Source organism: Canis lupus, chromosome X (assembly GCF_003254725.2).
Source record: "Canis lupus dingo isolate Sandy chromosome X, ASM325472v2, whole genome shotgun sequence".
Lineage (NCBI taxonomy): Eukaryota > Metazoa > Chordata > Mammalia > Carnivora > Canidae > Canis > Canis lupus.
Window position 1 is genome coordinate 84902032 of NC_064281.1, and position 20031 is coordinate 84922062.

At 43.3% G+C, this 20031-nt stretch overlaps 1 pseudogene; it reads left to right on the forward strand.

Annotated features, from left to right (window-relative positions):
- Positions 1 to 1047: 1047 nt before the first annotated feature.
- Positions 1048 to 2856, forward strand: LOC112649474 (transcriptional adapter 3-like; annotated as a pseudogene).
- Positions 2857 to 20031: the final 17175 nt, after the last annotated feature.

Consider the following 20031-nt stretch of genomic DNA (forward strand, 5'->3'; position numbering starts at 1 on the left):
AGATTGGTGGTTGCCTGAACTGGTGGCCAGGGGTTGGGTGAAATGGGGAAGGGTGTCAAAAGGTACAAAGCTCTAGTTATAAAATAAATAAGTCATGGGGACATAATGTACAACAGGAAGACCATAGTCAATAATACCATATTGCATATCCAAGAGTTGCAAAGAGAGTAGATATTAAAAGTGCTCATCACCAGAAAAAAATATTTTAACTATGCGTGGTGACAGATGTTAACTAGACATCGTGACGATCATTTGGCAATACACACAAATACCAAATTGTTCTGTTGTATGCATGAAACTAATATAACTTCATATGTCAATGACATTGCCATTTTTGAAAAGAGGGTGGCTATTTGAACATGTTTAAAATGCTGATGAGAAGGAGTTAGTAGAAAGGGAGTGTTTGAAACAAGAGAAAAAGAGGATAAAAGATGGGATATGGTCCTCAGGTTTGAAATGGATGGGATCCACGTACAAGGGGGATGGTCAAGTTTGGATAAGAAGCAGGACTCCTCTTCTGCCAAATCTGGTTGCAAAGAGATAAAAGTGGAGTCCAGATACCAATTAACTTGTAGGCAGTATCTGTTTTCTTAGTGACTCAGAGAAGAGGTGCTCTGTGATGGAGAGAGGCTGGCAGTAAGGCAGAGACTAAGGGGTTGAAAGACTGTGGAGGCTGACAGATCAAAGGGTGGTCCCAGGTTGGGGAATCATTTGTAGATCTTGCAGCACCAAAGGACTTGCTGGTGTGGTTCAGTCCAGCAGAGCTCTCCCCTCTGGGGAAAAGAGCAGGGATGGCAGATGGGGTGGCCTGATCCAGGCTTGGGTTTTATAAGGCAGACATTTGGCTAATTTTGATGCAGCCTTTTAGAAAGATTGAGGCCCTAGAGGAAGGGGACCCTGAAGGCAAGTCACTGGGGTGACCCACAGGCAGGGCCAGTCATTAAACAGGTGCACTTCAGTGCCAGGCACTGAACTGGGCTCTTGACAAGCATCCTTTCATAATCCTCAGAACATCCTCAGAGTTCCACAGGGTCCATATCCTGGGCCATGAGTGAACTGAAGGACTGCCCCTTGCAGTTCCATGACTTTAAGGCTGTGGACCACCTGAAGGTCCATCCACACTACAAGGCTGTGCTAGCCCACTCTGAGGATGGTGGCATCAGCATTGAAGAGCTGGACACTCTGCAGCTGGAGCTTGAGACCCTGCTTTCCTCTGCCAGCCAGCGGCTGCAGGTTCTCTAGGCTGAAACCCAGATCCTCACTGACTAGCAGGATAAGAAAGGTGATCGACGATTCCTGAAGCTGGGTGGAGACCATGAGCTCGGAGCTCCCCCCAAATATGAAAAGCTGAAGAAGCAGAAACTGGAAGGGAAGGTGGGACATGGGCCGGGCCCTGGTCCCAGGTAGCCCAAATCCAAAACCCTTCAACCCAAGATCCAGGAATATGAATTCACTGATGACCGAACTGACGTTGTGCCCAAGATTGCGAATCCGAGAAACCACCAAGGAGCCGACACCGATGCAAACACACGAGGGTTTATTTACAAGCTCGAGCTTGGGTCCAAGTGCACCCGACACAGCGGAACAGGGACTTGGACCCCAAGGCTAAGAGGTGTAGCAGCTTTATAGGAGCCAGTGGCCAATGGGATTGTAACTTACGCAGAAAGTTGCACAGTCATGTAGGTCCACACGCAGGTGGCCAACTGAATAACATTTTACCCTATAGTATCCAGTTGAACTGGCCTATGACTTTGGTCAGAATTGACATGCAGTTTTGGCGGGCACAAGGCGGGGTTACATTGTTATGAGCGGATTTCTGGTAAGGGTGTGCCCAGCGGCTTGACTAGGGTGGGGCAGCGCCCTAAGCAATAAGCAAGTCATGTGGGGGTCATACAGGAGATGGCGGATGTAGCACAAAACGGAGTTAGTCCTGCTCTGCTTGTCCAGGGGTAGGGGATTTTTGTTAAATTTCCTGGGTCCCACAACGTGCCACGGACCCCCAAGAATGATCAGGTTCTGGGCTTCTGTAGAGCCCTACTGTGCTGATATCACCAGTGAGAAAGTATGCACACTAGAGAAACTACTGAAACCCCCAGAAGATGAGGCTGAACATTACAAGCTCCCACCCCTGAGGAAGCACTACTCCCAACGTTGGGCACAGCAGGACCTGCTGGAGGAACAGAAGGATGGGGCCTGGGCAGCAGCCGTGACTGACAAGAAAAAAGGCCTTATGGGGCCATTGAGCCAACTGCACACTAAAGATCTGGATGCCCTGCTGAAGAAGTCTGAGGCCCAGCATGAGCAGCCTGAAGATGGGTGCCCCTTTGGTGCTCTGATGCAGCGCCTCCTACAGGCCCTAGTAAAGGAAAATATCACTTCCCCTATGGAGGACTCTCCTATTCCTGACATGTCTGGGAAGGAATCAGGAGCCGATGGGGCAAGCACCTCTCCCCACAATCAGAACAAGCCCTTCAGTGTGCCACATACCAAGTCCCTGGAGAGCCGCATCAAGGAGGAGCTGATTGCCCAGGGCCTGCTGGAGTCTGAGGACCGCCCTGCAGAGGACTCAGAAGATGATATCCTTGCTGAGCTGGCAAACGGCAGGCCGAGCTGAAGGCACTCAGTGCCCATAACCGTGTGGAGAAGCACGACATGCTGAGGCTGGGAAAAGGGAGGTAAGCCAGCAGGAGCTGAGGCAGAGGGTCCGCATGGCAGACAGCAAGGTCATGGACACCTTCTGGAAGATCATGGCTGCCCGGCAGAAGAAGCGGACCCCAACCAAGAAGGAGAAGGACCAGGCCTGGAAGACTCGGAAGGAGCGTGAGAGCATCCTAAAGCTGCTGGATGGGTAGCCATCACCCCTGTCGCAAGCCGCCTTCCCCTGGCCTGGGGGAAGGAGGGGTGGGAAGCCCACCTCCTTCTTTGGGCTGCCTGAACCTCAGGCCTGTGGGTGCCTGTTAAATGTCAAATCGTGACAGTCTCTAGAGGACTGTGGCCGTTCCCTGAGGTCTTTTGGCCTAGCTCTGTACAGCCAGGACATGGGAGGCCCTGCTGGGCTGGGCTGGGGCCCACACTGGGCTTCCCCCTCTTCACTATCCCCCACCCCCACTCCTCTCTCCCTCAAGGGCTTCTCCCTTTTGGTTTTGTAAAGTGCAAAGCTAAAAGTAAAGTGACTGCTGTGTTTTTTTTTTTAAGTTAAAAAAAAAGTTAAAAAAAAAAAAGACTGAGAATGAAAAGTTGGGTAGGAGGTCTGTGCTGAGCTTGAATTCTTATTTTTGGGAATAGCCAGTGACCTAGAAATGTCCAGGAAGTGAGGAAGAGGCAACTAAAGATTTCTGAGTCCCTACCATTCACCAGGGCCACAGGATACTTCGGTGCATTTTCTCATTTAAATCTCAAAACCACCTTGAAAGGTAGCTAACATCATCCTGGTTGTACAGATGAATATCGTCAAAGCTCAGGGAGGCTAAGGAACTTGCCTGAGCCCGGTTTCCTTGTGCTTCCTTGGGAACATGAAGGCAGGACAGAATATTGATGGGGCAAAGGGTGCATCAGGGCGTGATTAGCTTTATGACATTATTTTGAGTCTCCACACACACTGCATGTTTGGTATTCCTCTGGGAAATAACAGAGAGGAGGCCAATCAGCAGGCCTCTTTGTGCCTGGATGAGGAGGGAATGTGCTCATTTATAATTCTGTCTTTTAAGTTTACCAATATCTTCACTTAGAGACTCCATCTGGATTCTCTCATTACATTTTCTTGCAGAAGACTGTCTCTCTCTCTCTTTTGCCAGCCCTAGCCCCAGACCCTGGCATTATTTTTTTATTATATATTTCTTAACATTTTATTTATTTATTTGAGAGAGAGAGACAGACAGACAGACAGACATAAAGAGAGGTGATGGAGAAGCAAATCCCTAGGACTCCAGGTTCAAGACCTGAGTGGAAGGCAGATACTTAACTGACTGAACCACCCAGGCACCCTAGATCCTCTCTTTAAAAATCTCATTCACCTGGGTGGCTCAGTGGTTGAGCATCTGCGTTTGGCTCAGGTCATGATCCCAGGGTCCTGGGAGCAAATCCCACATCAGGCTCCCTCAGGGAGCCTGCTGGTCCCTCTGCCTATGTCTCTGCCTCTCTTTCTATGTCTCTCATGAATAAATAAATAAAACTCTTAAAAAATCATTCAATGGCTTCTCCAAGTTCCCTTTTTAGAACAGTCTCTCTTAAATTTCCCTTTGACCTGGATCAGGATGTCATTCCTTGTCATTGTATCTTTATACCTGATTAATGACGTTACTGGTTCCCTTTCTTGCCAGCTTCCTGACTTTTTTTTTTGTTTTTTTTTTGCTTCCTGACTTAATTACAAGAAAACCTCTCACATTTTAGAGAGAAATGAAAATGTCAGGCATGACCAGGTTTGTGGGATGCTTGCTAATCCTAGGTCTCAGGTATATATGATCAAGTAATTGAAAAATCCTGAGTCCACTTCCTGCTGGCGCATCCCTTATCTTTAGCACAGGAGTGAGACTCAAAATAGGTTACCATCTGTATTGGCCTGCTCTAACCCATTAGGATGAACCATGGCTTAGCCCTGGAGCAGGGTCAGGCCTTAACCCTTTAGTTGCTAGATGATGGGGAGTATAGTGAAGGACAGGAGGGGATGGGCCAGCCAGGGTATAAGTAGGAGTTTCAGAACAGTAGCTACTTACCAAACACTATTAAAGGATTTTAAGGATTTCACAATTGGAAGAGTCTCATGGGGACTGACAAGCCTTGGTGAGCCATGTGGACCAGGGGAATACTCTAGGATCGGTTGAACCACAGGATAGTAAGAGTCTGGATCCCAAGACAACCTCATGTGGCAGAGTTGCCATGCAGCCTGGAATGCCACTCCAAACTATAACGTGAGGAGGAAACATCTATTTGCTTGAAGCCACTGTCAGTTTGGGTCTCTGTTACAAGTAGCTGAAATAACATCCCAAGTAGGAGGGGTTTGTGGGTTTATGTCTTTGCTACTTTTTTATTCATCTGAGCCATATATATATATATGTATTCCTTTCTAACTACCAGGTTAAGGCGAAGTGATGCTAGAAAGGCACAGGTGCTGAGATCTGATATTGATTTAAGGTCTATTATACCTCCTATTGAATGATAAGACCAAGCTCTTTTTCACTCACTTCTGGGGTGTACGTTAGGCACTCTTAGAGGTTGTTGTGATCATTTAGATGATCCCATATGCCTCTTTTGGATTAGGAAACTGATATTAGTGGACTATCTGGGAAGTAGAATGGAATAGACCTTGATCTTTCTATAGTCTGTAGTTCAAGCAGGGACAGATTCATATTCCCCTTGAACCTTAACATTCCCACAAGATGAAGGTGATATAAAATAACACATGAAGCAATGGGAGAGGAAGGGGCCACCTGTTCAGCCAGCCTGGTCAAGCTAGCCCTGGGGTTCACTGGGATGAGAGATGACACAATTGGAATGGAATGACTGGCCAAATGAGAAGTAGGATCCTCTACATTAAATAGTAACCTGATACCTGGTAGAGTTAATACTTACTTCGCTGCAGACAAGCTGCTTTCTCCCTAAAATAATCTGTTAACTCAGAGTTAACAAAACTGAAAAACAGTGAGTTGGTAAAATACTATAAGAGCAAGATCTGTGCTCTCTGCTTATAGAATTTGAGTTGGAGTTCCAGAGCTGTTCATCAAGAGTTTATAGTAAAATTGCAGTCAGAAATTATGATTTCCCCCAAGCAACCACAACAAACATTTTCCCAATTCCCTTCACCTTTACTGAGTATTTGTATACATGTGATCTCATTGAATGCTCACAACAACCCTGTGAAGTAAATCCTGTTATTCCCATTTAATGGATAATGACATCAAGGCCTGGAATGGTTACACAACCTCAAAATGACTTTCAGCTAGTATTGGACGAGAGTCAAACCTTGAACCCACACCTGTCTTCCTTCAAAACACAAACTTATAGTTAAGTTCTGCATCTGAAGTTCATTTTGAAGGACATGTGATGGGGCAGACCCACATGCACAGGCCTGCTTTACCTCTTGAGCCCTGGAGTTTGGAGTTAAGCAGGTCATAGGAGACTTGTTTTCACAGAAATACACAATTTCTTATGATTTTTGAGTGGCAGTTGTCAAGGACAATATTTTCGCTTTAGTGATTGACCTGCTGTGAGGAGTCCACAAGCCCAGCAGCCTGGGGTGACTGGGGAGACACAAGGGGTGTGAAGGCTTCACAACTTGGATCATTAGCTATCCTGGAAAGAAAAATGATTGCATCTCCAGTTGACCAGAGCTCATCATGGGAAGACAGATACCTGATTAATGGAAAATCTTATTCCAGGAAACAGCTTTATTTCTAGGCACAGGGATGGCTTATAGGTTTTCCAGAAGGTTGTTCTTCTCCCTTCAAAGTAAGCTGCAGGGTCTTTTATAATCTTTTCAGCACTCCTCTGTAATTTCCCACACTCTCATCTGAGAATAAAGACAGGAAGCCCTATTTTAACATGAATTCTAGACATGAAGAGAGCAAGGGAAACAAGCCTGTCTGTTTTGGTTTTTTGGTTTGTTTTAAGGCAAGGACTTCTACCCATCCAATATGGAATCAGAACCTGGACCCGGGGAGCTTACACAGTGTATATTTTATTAATGATCTGGGGACTTGGGGGTCCAAGATGAATGGACTTGGCTTCTTTCCTCTGGGACCTGATGAGAAAGATCTGTTGTTTGGGCACTAAGCTCAGCCTAGTGATTGAACAACAAATAACAGGGAAGGAGAAGGTCCCTTAGGGAAGCAAGAGAGCGTTTGGAAAAAAAGTCTAAGTTTATAAGATAAGCCTCTGGGGGAATAATCAAGTTCTATGCATATTCACTCTCAAACACACGTCAACCTAGAGTCTAGTGAAGAATATACAGCCCCCGAAGGTCAGTATGACAGAATCATTAAACTGGGGAGGAAATTATAAATACCAATAATCAAATTAAACAAAAAAAAAATCATTCGTTCATTAACCAAATGTTAGAGTGTGATTCCAGTTGTTCTCTAACCATAATGTACATCAGAATTTCTTTTCCTTACCAGTCCCCTATTATGCAATGACTGCCTATTATCAAACTCCCTAAACATGGTTGCTGTGCAGTTAGAACTCACTGAAATCCTGGGATCAGCTATTCTATGGTTGATTTACCTGATGTACCAGTTAAGATGCTCCTGACTATAAATAACAGAAAAACTTTGCCCCTTTTTAAATCAGGCAATTTTTTTTATTGTTGAATTGGACTTAAAAAAAGATTTTATTTATTTGAGAGAGTGAGCATGAACAGGGGCAGGAGAGGGAGAAGTAGACTCCTTGCTGAGCAGGAAGCCCAACATGGGGCTTGATCTTAGGACCCCTGGATCATGACCTGAGCCAAAGGTGGACACTTAACCGACCGAGCCATCCAGCTGCCACTGTTGAGTTGTACTTGATGATACCTTTCAACTGCTGAATCAACCAACCCCAAGGGCTGCTCTGACTTAAACAATCAGGTAGTGGGGCACCTGGGTGGCTCAGTGATTGAGCATCTGCCTTTGGCTCAAGGTGTGATTCCAGGGTCCTAGGATCGAATCCCACATCAGGTTCCCTGCAGGAAGCCTACTTCTCCCTCTGCCTATGTCTCTACCTTTCTGTCTCTCATGAATAAATAAATAAAATTAAATTTTAAAAGTAAAAATAAAAAGCCCAATCAGGTAGTGTATTAGTTTCTCATAGCTGCTATAACAAATTACCCAATCAGGTAGTGTATTAGTTTCTCATAGCTGCTACAACAAATTACCATGAACACAATGGGCCATTATTCTGTTGACCACAAGTTGGTTTACAAGATTGCATAAGTAGGAGCAAAATGTCAGAGCAGGCTTCAAGGTTGGTTGAGTCAGCAGTTTAAAATATCATCAAGTACAATTCAACAATAAAAAACCAAACCACCTGATTTAAAAAGGGACAAAGGACTCGAATAGACATTTTTTCAAAGAAGGTATACAAATGGCCAATAAGTACATGAGAAGATGCTCAAATCGCTAGTCAGTAGGGAAATGCAAATTCAAACCATAGTGAGATACCACTTTACATCCATAAGGATGGCTATTATTGAAAAGAAAAACAAACAAAATAACCAGTGTTGGTGAGGAAGTGGAGAAAATGGAACCCTCATCTTTTGCTGGTGGGAATGTAAAATGGTGCAAAGGCTATAAAAATTGGTATGGTGATCCCTCAAAAAATTAAACGTAGAATTACCATATGATCCAGCAATTCCACGTCTGGGTATATACCCAAAGGGAATTGAAAGTAAGGACTCAGATATTTGTACACCTGTGTTCATAGCAACATTATTCACAATAGCCAGAAGTTGGAAACAACCCAAGTGTCCATAGACAGATAAATGCATAAACCATAAGTGGTATCAACATACAATGGAATTTTATTCAGAATTAGCAATGGAGGACGTTTTTACATCTGCTACAACATGGTTGAACCTTGAAAACATTACGCTAAGTGAAATAAGCCAGTCACAAAAGGACAAATATTTATGATTTCTCTCATATGAGGTTCCTAGAGCAGTCGAATTCGTAGGTACAGAAAGCAGAATGGTGGTTGTCAAGGGCTGGTGGGGAGGGAGAAAGGGGAGTTATGGATAATGGATACAGTTTCAGTTGAGGAAGAGGAAGAAATGGTGTGAAGATGGTAAATCTTATGTTCTGTGTGTTTTACCACAAATTTTCAAAATGTTACCAACGACCCAGATTCTTTGAATCACTGTAGTCTGTTATCCAGAGATCTTCTGCTCTTATCATAAGGCTACATTCTCCCCCACAGTCATGAGAAAATTGTCAAAAGCAATCAGAGCCATGTATTTTCTGGCTTACAACCTATCTCTCTCTCTCTTTTTGAAAAGATTTTATTTATTTACTCATAAGAGACACAGAGAGAGGCAGAGACATAGGCAGAGGAAGAAGCAGACTCCCCACAGGGAGCCTGATGCGGGACTCAATCCCAGGACCTTGGGACCACGACCCAGGCCAAAGACAGACACTCAACCACTGAGCCACCCAGGTGCCCACAACGTATCTCTTGAAAGCAAGGACAATGTTTCCTAAAAGATTCCCAACAAATCTTTACTTGAATTTCAGGCAGGTAAAAGTGTCTGAACCATAACTGGCAAAAGGGAGAGGTTTGTACTCAGACCAATAGGGTTTACACATTAAGCTGAGAGCAATTTCCCAACTTGCCTTGCTGCAATTTGATAGGAAAAAGATGAAATGAGTACCAAAGAATGAGCCAGAATGATGACTACTGCCACTATATAATGTTTGCAGTGACCCTGACTCAAGTGCACAGATCAGGATGCAGAATCTCTGTGCAAAATTCAAGCCATCCTTCCAATTCCTCCCCAGCTGTCCTCTCCCAGTGCCATCAACACTCCCCTACATCACGGTTCTGATGCCCACCTCCCCCATGTCTTACTTTATGGGCAATAGGGGAGATCACACCTATGGACACAGGGGCATAGATGGAGAATGCATAGGAAAAAAAAGGCCATTTGTATCAATATCTCCTGGGAAGTGCCTTGAAACTAGGGATTCTGGGATCCAGCCCAAGGAATGCTGAATCAGAACCTTAAATAAAAATTAAATTTAAATTGTTATTTCTCTTTCACAAATTGGCATTTTAAGAGGTGCCCTAGGTGAGTGTGATGCTCAAAATGGAATATGCTTTGAGAAACACTCACTGGTCCTGTCTTTGCTAAGAAACATTCTGGGTGTTATGAGTAGAGAAATAAAGATGATATGGGTCATGTTTGGAGGAGTTCTCAGTCCACTGGGGAGAATAGATACTTCAATAATTATGACAAGACCTGATAGGTACTTTGGTAGAGATAGGAACAGAATCCCATGAAGCTGAATCACTATATTGTACACCTGAAACTAATATGATGCTGTATGTTAATTACACTGGGATTTAAAAAGAATTCTATGAGGCTGATACTGTCTAAGGAAGTCAGGAAAAGATTCACAGAATATTTGGCTATAGTGAGATAGCATTACAATGGTGAGTCTACATTGAAGGAAGAGAGGCAGAGAGAGAGAATTTGATCATTCAGGCTACCAGGAAGATTCAGTGAGTCCCAGAGTTAGGTGATCATGAGAAGACAGAAATATATTTGTGGTTTCCTCATGGGATCTCCCTTCCCCACTTCTCACAGCTTTAGCATTTTACTGCACTGCTCTGAATGTGATTCTGGTGTTTAATGATACATAGTTTTCACATACATATTTATGTACTAGACTGTATAAACAAAACCATGCAACATGTGCTTTGGGATGGTTCAGTAAATTTCGAGGGCAGTTTTGACTATATGCAGTTAAACCTGATATTGTTCCTTTAAACTGAATTTCCCATCTCCATCCACATTCTATCCCAGCACTTTATTTATTTACTTTTTTAATAAATTTATTTTTTATTGGTGTTCAATTTACCAACATACAGAATAACACCCAGTGCTCATCCCATCAAGTGCCCCCCTCAGTGCCTGCCACCCACTCACCCCCACCCCCCGCCCTCCTCCCCTTCCACCACCACTAGTTCGTTTCCCAGTTAGGAGTCTTTATGTTCTGTCTCCCTTTCTGATATTTCCCACACATTTCTTCTCCCTTCCCTTATATTCCCTTTCACTAATATTTATATTCCCCAAATGAATGAGAACATATAATGTTTGTCCTTCTCCGATTGACTTATTTCACTCAGCATAATACCCTCCAGTTCCATCCACGTTGAAGCAAATGGTGGGTATTTGTCGTTTCTAATGGCTGAGTAATATTCCATTGTATACATAAACTACATCTTCTTTATCCATTCATCTTTCGATGGACACCGAGGCTCCTTCCACAGTTTGGCTATTGTGGACATTGCTGCTAGAAACATCGGGGTGCAGGTGTCCCGGCATTTCATTGCATCTGTATCTTTGGGGTAAATCCCCAGCAGTGCAATTGCTGGGTCGTAGGGCAGGTCTATTTTTAACTGTTTGAGGAACCTCCACACAGTTTTCCAGAGTGGCTGCACCAGTTCACATTCCCACCAACAGTGTAAGAGGGTTCCCTTTTCTCCGCATCCTCTCCATCATTTGTGGTTTCCTGCCTTGTTAATTTTCCCCATTCTCACTGGTGTGAGGTGGTATCTCATTGTGGTTTTGATTTGTATTTCCCTGATGGCAAGTGATGCAGAGCATTTTCTCATGTGCATGTTGGCCATGTCTATGTCTTCCTCTGTGAGATTTCTGTTCATGTCTTTTACCCATTTCATGATTGGATTGTTTGTTTCTTTGGTGTTGAGTTTAATAAGTTCTTTATAGATCTTGGAAACTAGCCCTTTATCTGATATGTCATTTGCAAATATCTTCTCCCATTCTGTAGGTTGTCTTTGAGTTTTGTTGACTGTATCCTTTGCTGTGCAAAAGTTTCTTATCTTGATGAAGTCCCAATAGTTCATTTTTGCTTTTGTTTCTTTTGCCTTCGTGGATGTATCTTGCAAGAAGTTACTGTGGCCGAGTTCAAAAAGGGTGTTGCCTGTGTTCTCCTCTAGGATTTTGATGGAATCTTGTCTCACATTTAGATCTTTCATCCATTTTGAGTTTATCTTTGTGTAAGATGCAAGAGAGTGGTCTAGTTTCATTCTTCTGCATGTGGATGTCCAATTTTCCCAGCACCATTTATTGAAGAGACTGTCTTTCTTCCAATAGATAGTCTTTCCTCCTTTATTAAATATTAGTTGACCATAAAGTTCAGGGTCCACTTCTGGGTTCTCTATTCTGTTCCATTGATCTATGTGTCTGTTTTTGTGCCAGTACCACACTGTCTTGATGACCACAGCTTTGTAGTACAACCTGAAATCTGGCATTGTGATGCCCTCAGATATGGTTTTCTTCCAGCACTTTAAATAGCTATTTTAGAGGAGGAATGGCAGTTATCCAGGTGGGGAAGTAGGGGGAGACATCCCAGGCAGAGGGACCAAAACTGTCAGCAGAGTTACCAAAGAGCATAACACACTGGGGGGGGGACAGCCAGTCCAAGTTTCGGCCAGGCTCGCAGAAGATGTGTGAAGTAAAGTAGCAGGAGATGTGATCAGGCAGGTCAGGTGAGTTGAGATTATTAAAGACAAGGATAAAGAATGAAGTCTTTAAATAGAAGAAATTAGAAGCCATCAAAGGAGTTTAAGCAATTGACAAGATCAGATCAGCATTCCAGAGAAATCATGTATCAGCCAGGTGGTGATTCTCCTCCGACACAGTAGAGGAAGAGCCTCTCAGAGGGCCAGGGAGGCTCAGGTTCATTTTATTAAGACTCTTGTTGTAATAAAACCAACAGAAATTACAGTAGAAGTCACCAAATGTGTAAATTATTCTAGATGATTATATTTAACCAATTAATGCCTTTAATGCACACACGAACTGGACTGCTATTTCCATAATCTCATCTGGAGATGTTGTGAATCGAAGCTGGAAGCCCAGGCCACCTCCCAGCCCCCACCTGGCCTTACTTGCAGACTCCTTTATATTCTAAAACCATGAACAAGCAATTTAATCTCTCTGAGCCACAATTTTCTCACTACGGGGGTAAATAATGACTCTATAAGGACTGGGTGGGAGAACATGTGTCCAGTGTCTGGCGTACTTGGGTGGTCAGCAAGTGTTATGATTTTTTCATCATCTTGCAATATAATGAGTTTGTGCCCATGTGCACTCAAACAGGAGCACCCATGCACTTGCACCAATGTGCTGCCCTGGGGCCAATGTTGGAAGGAAAATAGGTCCCCCAGACCCTCCCAGTGCCTCTCCCTGCTTCCATGTTGAACAACCATCCCTGAAGAGACAGTAGAGCTTCCACCACAAATGCCTACCCATTAGAGCCCCCTGCCTACATGTTCACCTTGGTGCAGCTGAGTTATGCCATCACTCTAGTCCTCCTCCCAAGAGTGTTTGCAAACAATTTCTAGCCTCGGTTAGAGAATTAAAGAATTAAAGAATTCCCTTTTCCATGTTAGAGAGACTTCAGGTCTCCATTCATCTTTCCCAGAAATCCATCAGAAGTAAGGGGGGCTTTCTCACTGCTCCTGAGTTTACACTACTGAAGGTCCTCACCCGCAAGTGCTCTTGGGGTACTTGGTCTTTTTCCCCTGCTGAAAGATCACCACTCCCTTTGGGCTCAGTGTTTTCATCTGGGGCACAGAGCCCCGTACCTCACAGTAACAATTCCCCAGCTGAACGACAGCAATAACTTACAGTGGCTGCAACAGGCTTTCTGAGTTCCTATTAACTTTGCAGAGTCCAGTCATTGAGTTGGCATGAGATCCAATACTGAGAAGCTCTGCTTTATAATCAGGGTGATTTCGGAACATAGCATCAGCTAAATGGGTCCCTGGGCCTGAGCCAATCTCCCAGCGCTCCAGTTCCAAGACTCACCATTTGCAGGATTCTGTCACTTAGAAGTCCTTGGGGATGGTATATTTTAAGAGCTAGTAAAGGACTCATCTGAAAAGACACTTTGGAGGTTCATTCGTTGCACCAAGGTGAAAAAAGGAATCTCCATTTATCATCATTACATGCTGATGATAGATAATACTCGATGGTGCCCTGGTGATACCCAGATCTTTTACTAATGTACATGGCAGAAGATTGGAATGAAAACATAACCGGCTCACATTCCCATTCACTTCTAATTGCCCATTCTCCCTTTAAAAATATGTCACCATCATTATCTCCTGCTCCAACATGTTAGGAGTTTTTGGCTAAAAAAGATTGTGTGAGGTCATTTCATCTATCCCCCTACCTTTAAATAAATCTACACTGAAAATCACCCTACACCGCTGAGTATCTAATCCTTTCTTGGTGACCCACTTCCTGGTTTAACAAATTGCCCTCCAAGACTGTTTGCAATAGCTCTAGCCTAAATCCCTCCAGCTGCAATTTAATCTTCTGTTCTTTAGTTTTCAACTTCCCATTGAAATTCTTCCAGTTGTGACTGGTCATATGCCATTTCTGTGGGTTTTCTTCCCCACAGTCCTTTGAAATATCCCTAAACAAGCTCTGTGTGCCAGCCCTTTAATCGACTCTGTTAATCTTCATAAAAGCCTCTCCAAATCATCCATGTCTCTCATGGATCGAGTGAATATGACCAACAATAAAAAAGAAGGAAAATGAGAAAAGATGAGTCTACAGGAAGCTTTCCCCCATTTCCACTGTTTATATCTCTGATCTTCTGAATAATATTATTTAGTGCTATTTTTATAGAGAGCATGTAGTACATGTCCACAGTAGAACATGCTACAAAAAATAGAAGAATAAAAAGAAGGAAAAACAATCTCCTATTATCAGACCAAGTCCCACGGATTTCATATATGTGCATACGTATGTGTGTGTTTCCTCAAATTGAGATCAGACCATATTTGCTGCTCTGTATCTTGCTTTCTTCAGGTTGTATTTCACTGGCATTTTCTATATCACTACCCATTCTTCCATAGTATGACTTTTTTTTAAAGTAGGCTCCACATCCAATGTGGAACCTAATGCAGGGCTTGAACTCACAACCCTGAGATCAAGACCTGAGCTAAGAGTTGGACATTTAACCAACTGAGCCACTCAAATGCTCCCATCCAAAGTATGACTTTTTAATGGCAGCCTAATTCATTGCCTCGTAGCTGTATCTTGGTTCATTTAATCATTCCCCTATCCCTGGGCATCGAAATGGTTTCTAGTTTTTCACCATTTATAAATAATGCTGTATCAATATCCTACATAAGTCTCTGTCCATGTTCCTGATCTTTCCAACAGACAGCACTGATGTGTCTGTGTATGTGTAAATATACTTGATTTCCTGACCCCCATAAACTGTCACTCAGACTTGCAGATCAGATCTCTGAATAATTTTCCATCAAATTCATATGTAGACTCTGAATAACAAATAATCCATGGCTTTCTATTCTTTTTTGTTTTGTGTTTTTTAAAATACTATTTATTTATTTATTTGAGAGAGAGAGAGACAGAGAGAACACAAGCAATGGGAAGGGGCAGAGGGAGAGGGAGAAGCAGACTCCTCACTAAGCAGGGAGCCTGACTTGGGACTCCACCTCAGGACCCCGAGATCATAACCTGAGCCAAAGGCAGATGCTCAACTGACAGAGCCACCCAGGCACCCCTGTGGCTTTCAATTCTTAAATATCTCCATCATAATTATAGGAGAAAGCTCCAATTCTTTAACAGACCTTCTAAGCTCTACCTTTTGCCATTTGTGCCTGCACCTCTATAGTATACTTCAATAATTCAGACTTCTAGTTGCTTGCACACTTCATGATGCTTACTACCTTTTTTTTAAAAAAAAGATTTTATTTATTTATTCATGAGAGACACAGGGAGAGAGAGGCAGAGACACAGGGAGAGGGAGAAGCAGGCTCCATGCAGGGAGCCCGACGTGGGACTTGATCCTGAGACTCCAAGATCATGCCTTGGGTCAAAGGCAGGCACTAAACTGCTGAGCCACCCAGGGATCCCCGCTTACTACCTTTGATTACATCATTTACTCTGCATAGGCACCTTCTCCCATCTTCTTTTCTTTCCCTAGTCCTAAATATTCCTTCAAGAATCAGTTCATATGTCATCTCCTTCAGGCAGTCTTCCTTGAATTTCCAGGTTGGGCTAAGCACCTCTAACCTGCACCTATATGGTACCTCGTGTGTGTTGCTAACACATTATATTGAAATCCATTTTCATTTCTACTTTTGCCACTAAACCATGAACATCCTGAGGACAGAGGCCATGTCTAATTCATCCCCTGGTGCTTAGTTGAGTATATAATATATAGTTATATATACCAGTTCTGCTGAACAGAATTGAGTACCTTTTGTGCCTGGTAACTCCAGAGGAATTAATGAATGAAATATCAAAATCATAATCTAGTAGAGGAGATTAGTTTCAGAATAAGGAATCTCAAAGGATCCCCATGATGCTTGATCAGTTGATATGTGTCTCCTTAAATACAATATCATTTTAATTTTAATGTGATGTCTACTGTTGTCCTTGAAAAATTTTATAAGATTTATTTATTTGGGAGAGAGAGTGTGTGCACAGGAGCCAGTGGAGGAGGGGCAGATAGAGAAGGAGAGAGAGAATCTCAAGCAGATTCTCTGAGTGCAGAGCCTGAAACTGGGGTCGATCTCATGACTGTGAGATCATGACCTGAGCTGAAATCAATAGTCAGATGCTTAACCACTGGAGCCACCCAGGCACCCCATCCTTGAAATTTTCGTACCTATAGTCAGCCCAATCTGGCACCATTTCACCTCTCTGGAAATATACTTTGGAGGGTAAAACTAGCAGAAGAAAAAGGGAAACTGGACACAAGTATGTCCAGACAGAAGGAGTTACTTTAATGTTTCTGAGAAATACTCTACATCCCGTGTTTTTCTTCTGACTCACCCCCACCAGAAGGCAAATGGCTTCTCTACAAGACATAAGCCGTATGGACTGATGTTGCTTCTTCCTTCAGGAGTAGTGTGATCCCCAACATCAGTTAACTGCCTAAGATTAGCTCCTGGGTGGCAAGAAAGCTAATGTTGAAGAGGAAGGGCCTTGAGAGACCAGGGGTGCTTGCCAATTGACTAATTGACAAGGCAGGACTGTAGAAAATGGTGGGTTGCCAATCAGAAAACATTACAGAGCCATTCTGTACATCGAGGTATAGAGGGGTCTTGAAAGGGGTACTAAATGCCCATGATGCCCCCAGGCCTGCTGAATGGCAACTAAACCAAAGCACCCTTCTACCAACTGACTTTTCTTTGGAGAAGGGGAAGAGAGGTAAATACTGACCCATGGGCCTCCGCCTAGATGGGAGCCTAGAGGCAATGACTGAAGTAGCTGACACCTGTAACAGACTGAATCACGATCCCTTCAAGGGTTAATCAAGAGCAGTTGGACCAGCCACCAACCAGCTGATGAAGCTGATCCTGGAGCCTCCACATGGAGAACAGATGGGTTCCTATATGCTTTAAATACCATATAGCTTTTCAGAAAGGCTGAATCCAGTGGATCAGGATTCTTACTATTATTTTAATGCAAGCAGTCCCACAAATGAAATGTGTTCCAAAGGCTTAGTGGTTTGGAACTCAAAACACATTTTTCCTGTAGAATGAATGTTATACGCTAATTCTCAGGTTCCCATCCAGCCCATAAAAACCGTATTAAATCCTGCAATGTAGCTGAGCTATGATACTCCACTAGTAGTTGGAGTTCTGTATTATAATTCTGTATTAGTTGCTGGGGGCCATGTAATATAGGGAAATAAAGAGTTCCAGAAGAAGTTTTTCTCTTCAAACTTCTGCTTCTGTCTTGGGAACAGTCCTGCCCGCTTGAGGCACATTTTCCAATATGCCAAATTGTTTCTGAAAAACCCTCACCTTCCTTTCTGCACCTTCTCAAGGCAGGGCTCTAGTGCCTTTGAGGCTACCCTAAGCCCCTGACTTGACAGCTCCCTAAAACCACCTTAGCATCTTCTCCAGTTCCCCCATGGCTACCAAATCTCCTCTTCTCCCCAACTCTCCATGAAATTACTATTTCCTCACAGAAGTCCAAAATGTAGCTCCTCCACCCTTATGCCAGACCTGTTCTGCTCCTGACTTCCCAGGCTCAGTTAACAGCAACATAATTCTTACACAGTTAAGTTCAAAAGCCCAGGGTCCTCTTTGGTGTCTTTTTCCCTTGCTTCACGCAGCTCATCAAATGTCTCGTTGATTCAACTTCTGAAAAGTCTTTGGATATCACCACCCTTCTTTGGGATCTCATCAGTGTAAGGGATCCTTTGGCAGCTGCGGTTTTGGCATCAGTGTCTGTAATCTCTCACTTGAACTAAAGCTTGGCTTCCCTCTCCTGACAGATGAGACTTCCTAAAGTAGAGATCCTCCATCCTTCCCCCCCAAATCTACCACTGGTTCTCCTAACACATCACAGATACTCTTATTCCACTCACTACTCACAACCCAGGTGATGTAGCTATTTTCATTCCTTCTTTGAAAATGAGGAAAAATAGGGATGCCTGGGTGGCTTAGTGGTTGAGCATCAGCCTTCAGCTCAGGGCATGATTCCAGGGTCCTGGACCCTGGGCTCCCCACGGGGAGCCTCCTTCTCCCTCTGCCTATGTCTCTGCCTCTCTCTGTGTCTCTCATGAACAAATAAATAAAATCTTAAAAAAAAATAAAATCAGGAAAAATAATTTACTGAAAGTCACTGACCTGCTCAGTGATGCAGACAAGATTTGAACTCAGGTTTGTGTCCAAACCCATGGTCTTTTCACTCCACTCCACAGCCATCTATAGCCCAAATACCTTAGGTTGGCGATCCAGGTCTTCCATGATATGGCTCCACCTTACCTTCCCATCTTCTCTCATGCCACCCCTCTTTATACCCACTCTATTCCTAACCAGACAACTTGCTGCTTTTCAAATCTGCCTTGGAATCGACCGCCTTTGGCTATGCTTTTTGCTGGGTAGTGAGAACTTTCCTTGGTAAGGCCCAATGCAAATGCTATTTCCTCCACAAAGCCTTCCCTTCTACCACCTCATCTACCTACAAATATTCTTGGATACTAGCCGAAAGTTCTCTTCTGGCCAGCCCGGGTGACTCAGTGGTTTAGCGTCGCCTTCAGCCCAGGGCGTGATCCTGGAGACCCAGGATCTAGTCTCACGTCAGGCTCCCTGCATGGAGCCTGCTTCTCCCTCTGCCTGTGTCTCTGCATATCTCTCTCTCTCTCTGTCTCTCATGAATAAATAAATAAATATATATTTTTTTATCTAAAAAAAGAGAAAGTTCTCTTCCTTTACCACAACACTAATTGTAGCCTCATTTTAACTGTAGCCTACATAACTAATGGCAGTGATTTGAATGGGGTTTATAAACCCAACTGCCACTTTAAATCCTTGAGGACAGGTATACAAACTTTCCACCGTTGTGGAAGTATCCATGATAAGGATTCAGCCAAAGTTTAAGGTATGAATTATTACTGGAAATTAAAATTGCCAGGTAAAACAGGGCTGAGTGTCATGCTGAGGATTTTCTCTTTGATAAGAAAGCCTCCAGAGGATTTTGATCAGAGCAAGGCCATCACAAGAGTTGTATTTTTAGAATAACTAATGAAGATTCAAAATACAGGTGAGAGACAGCTGTGCTGGATGAGTCTCAACTCTGTTGTGCATTAACTCTGTGACTTTTGACAAGTCACTTTATTGAAATATAATTTACATGCCATAAAGATCACCCATTTAAAGTGCAAGATTCAATTTTTTTTTTTAATTTTGGGTGGCTGGGCACCTGAGTGGATCAGTCGATTAAGCGTCTGCCTTCGGCTCGGGTCACGATCCCAGGTTCTGGGATCGAGTCCTGCAACGGGTTTGTCTGCCTCTCCCTCTCCTTCTGCCCCTCTCCCCTGCTCGTGCCCTCTCTCACACACATGCTCTCTCTCTCTCAAATAAATAAATAAAATCTTTTTAAAAATAAAGTGCAAAATTCGATGTTTAACATATATTCACAGCATTATGCAACCATCACCACCAATTTCAGAATATTTTTATTACTCTGAATAAAAGCCCCATGCCCATTAGCAATGGCCCCCCATGTTCCCACAAACCTGCCAGCCCTTGGCAACCACTAAGGTATTTGCATGTTCTGGACATTTCATATATATGTAATCACACAATATGTGTTTTTTTGTGATTGGCTTTTTTCAGTTGGCATGTTTTGAAGGTTTGTCCATGTTGTAGCATCTATCATTCCTTTTTATTGCTGAATAATATTCCACTATATAGACATACTCGTTTTCTTTATCCATTCATCAATGGATGCATATTTGGGTTTTTCCCATTTTTTAGCTATTATAAATTATATTGCCATGAACTTTCATGTACAAGTATTTTTGTCAACATATG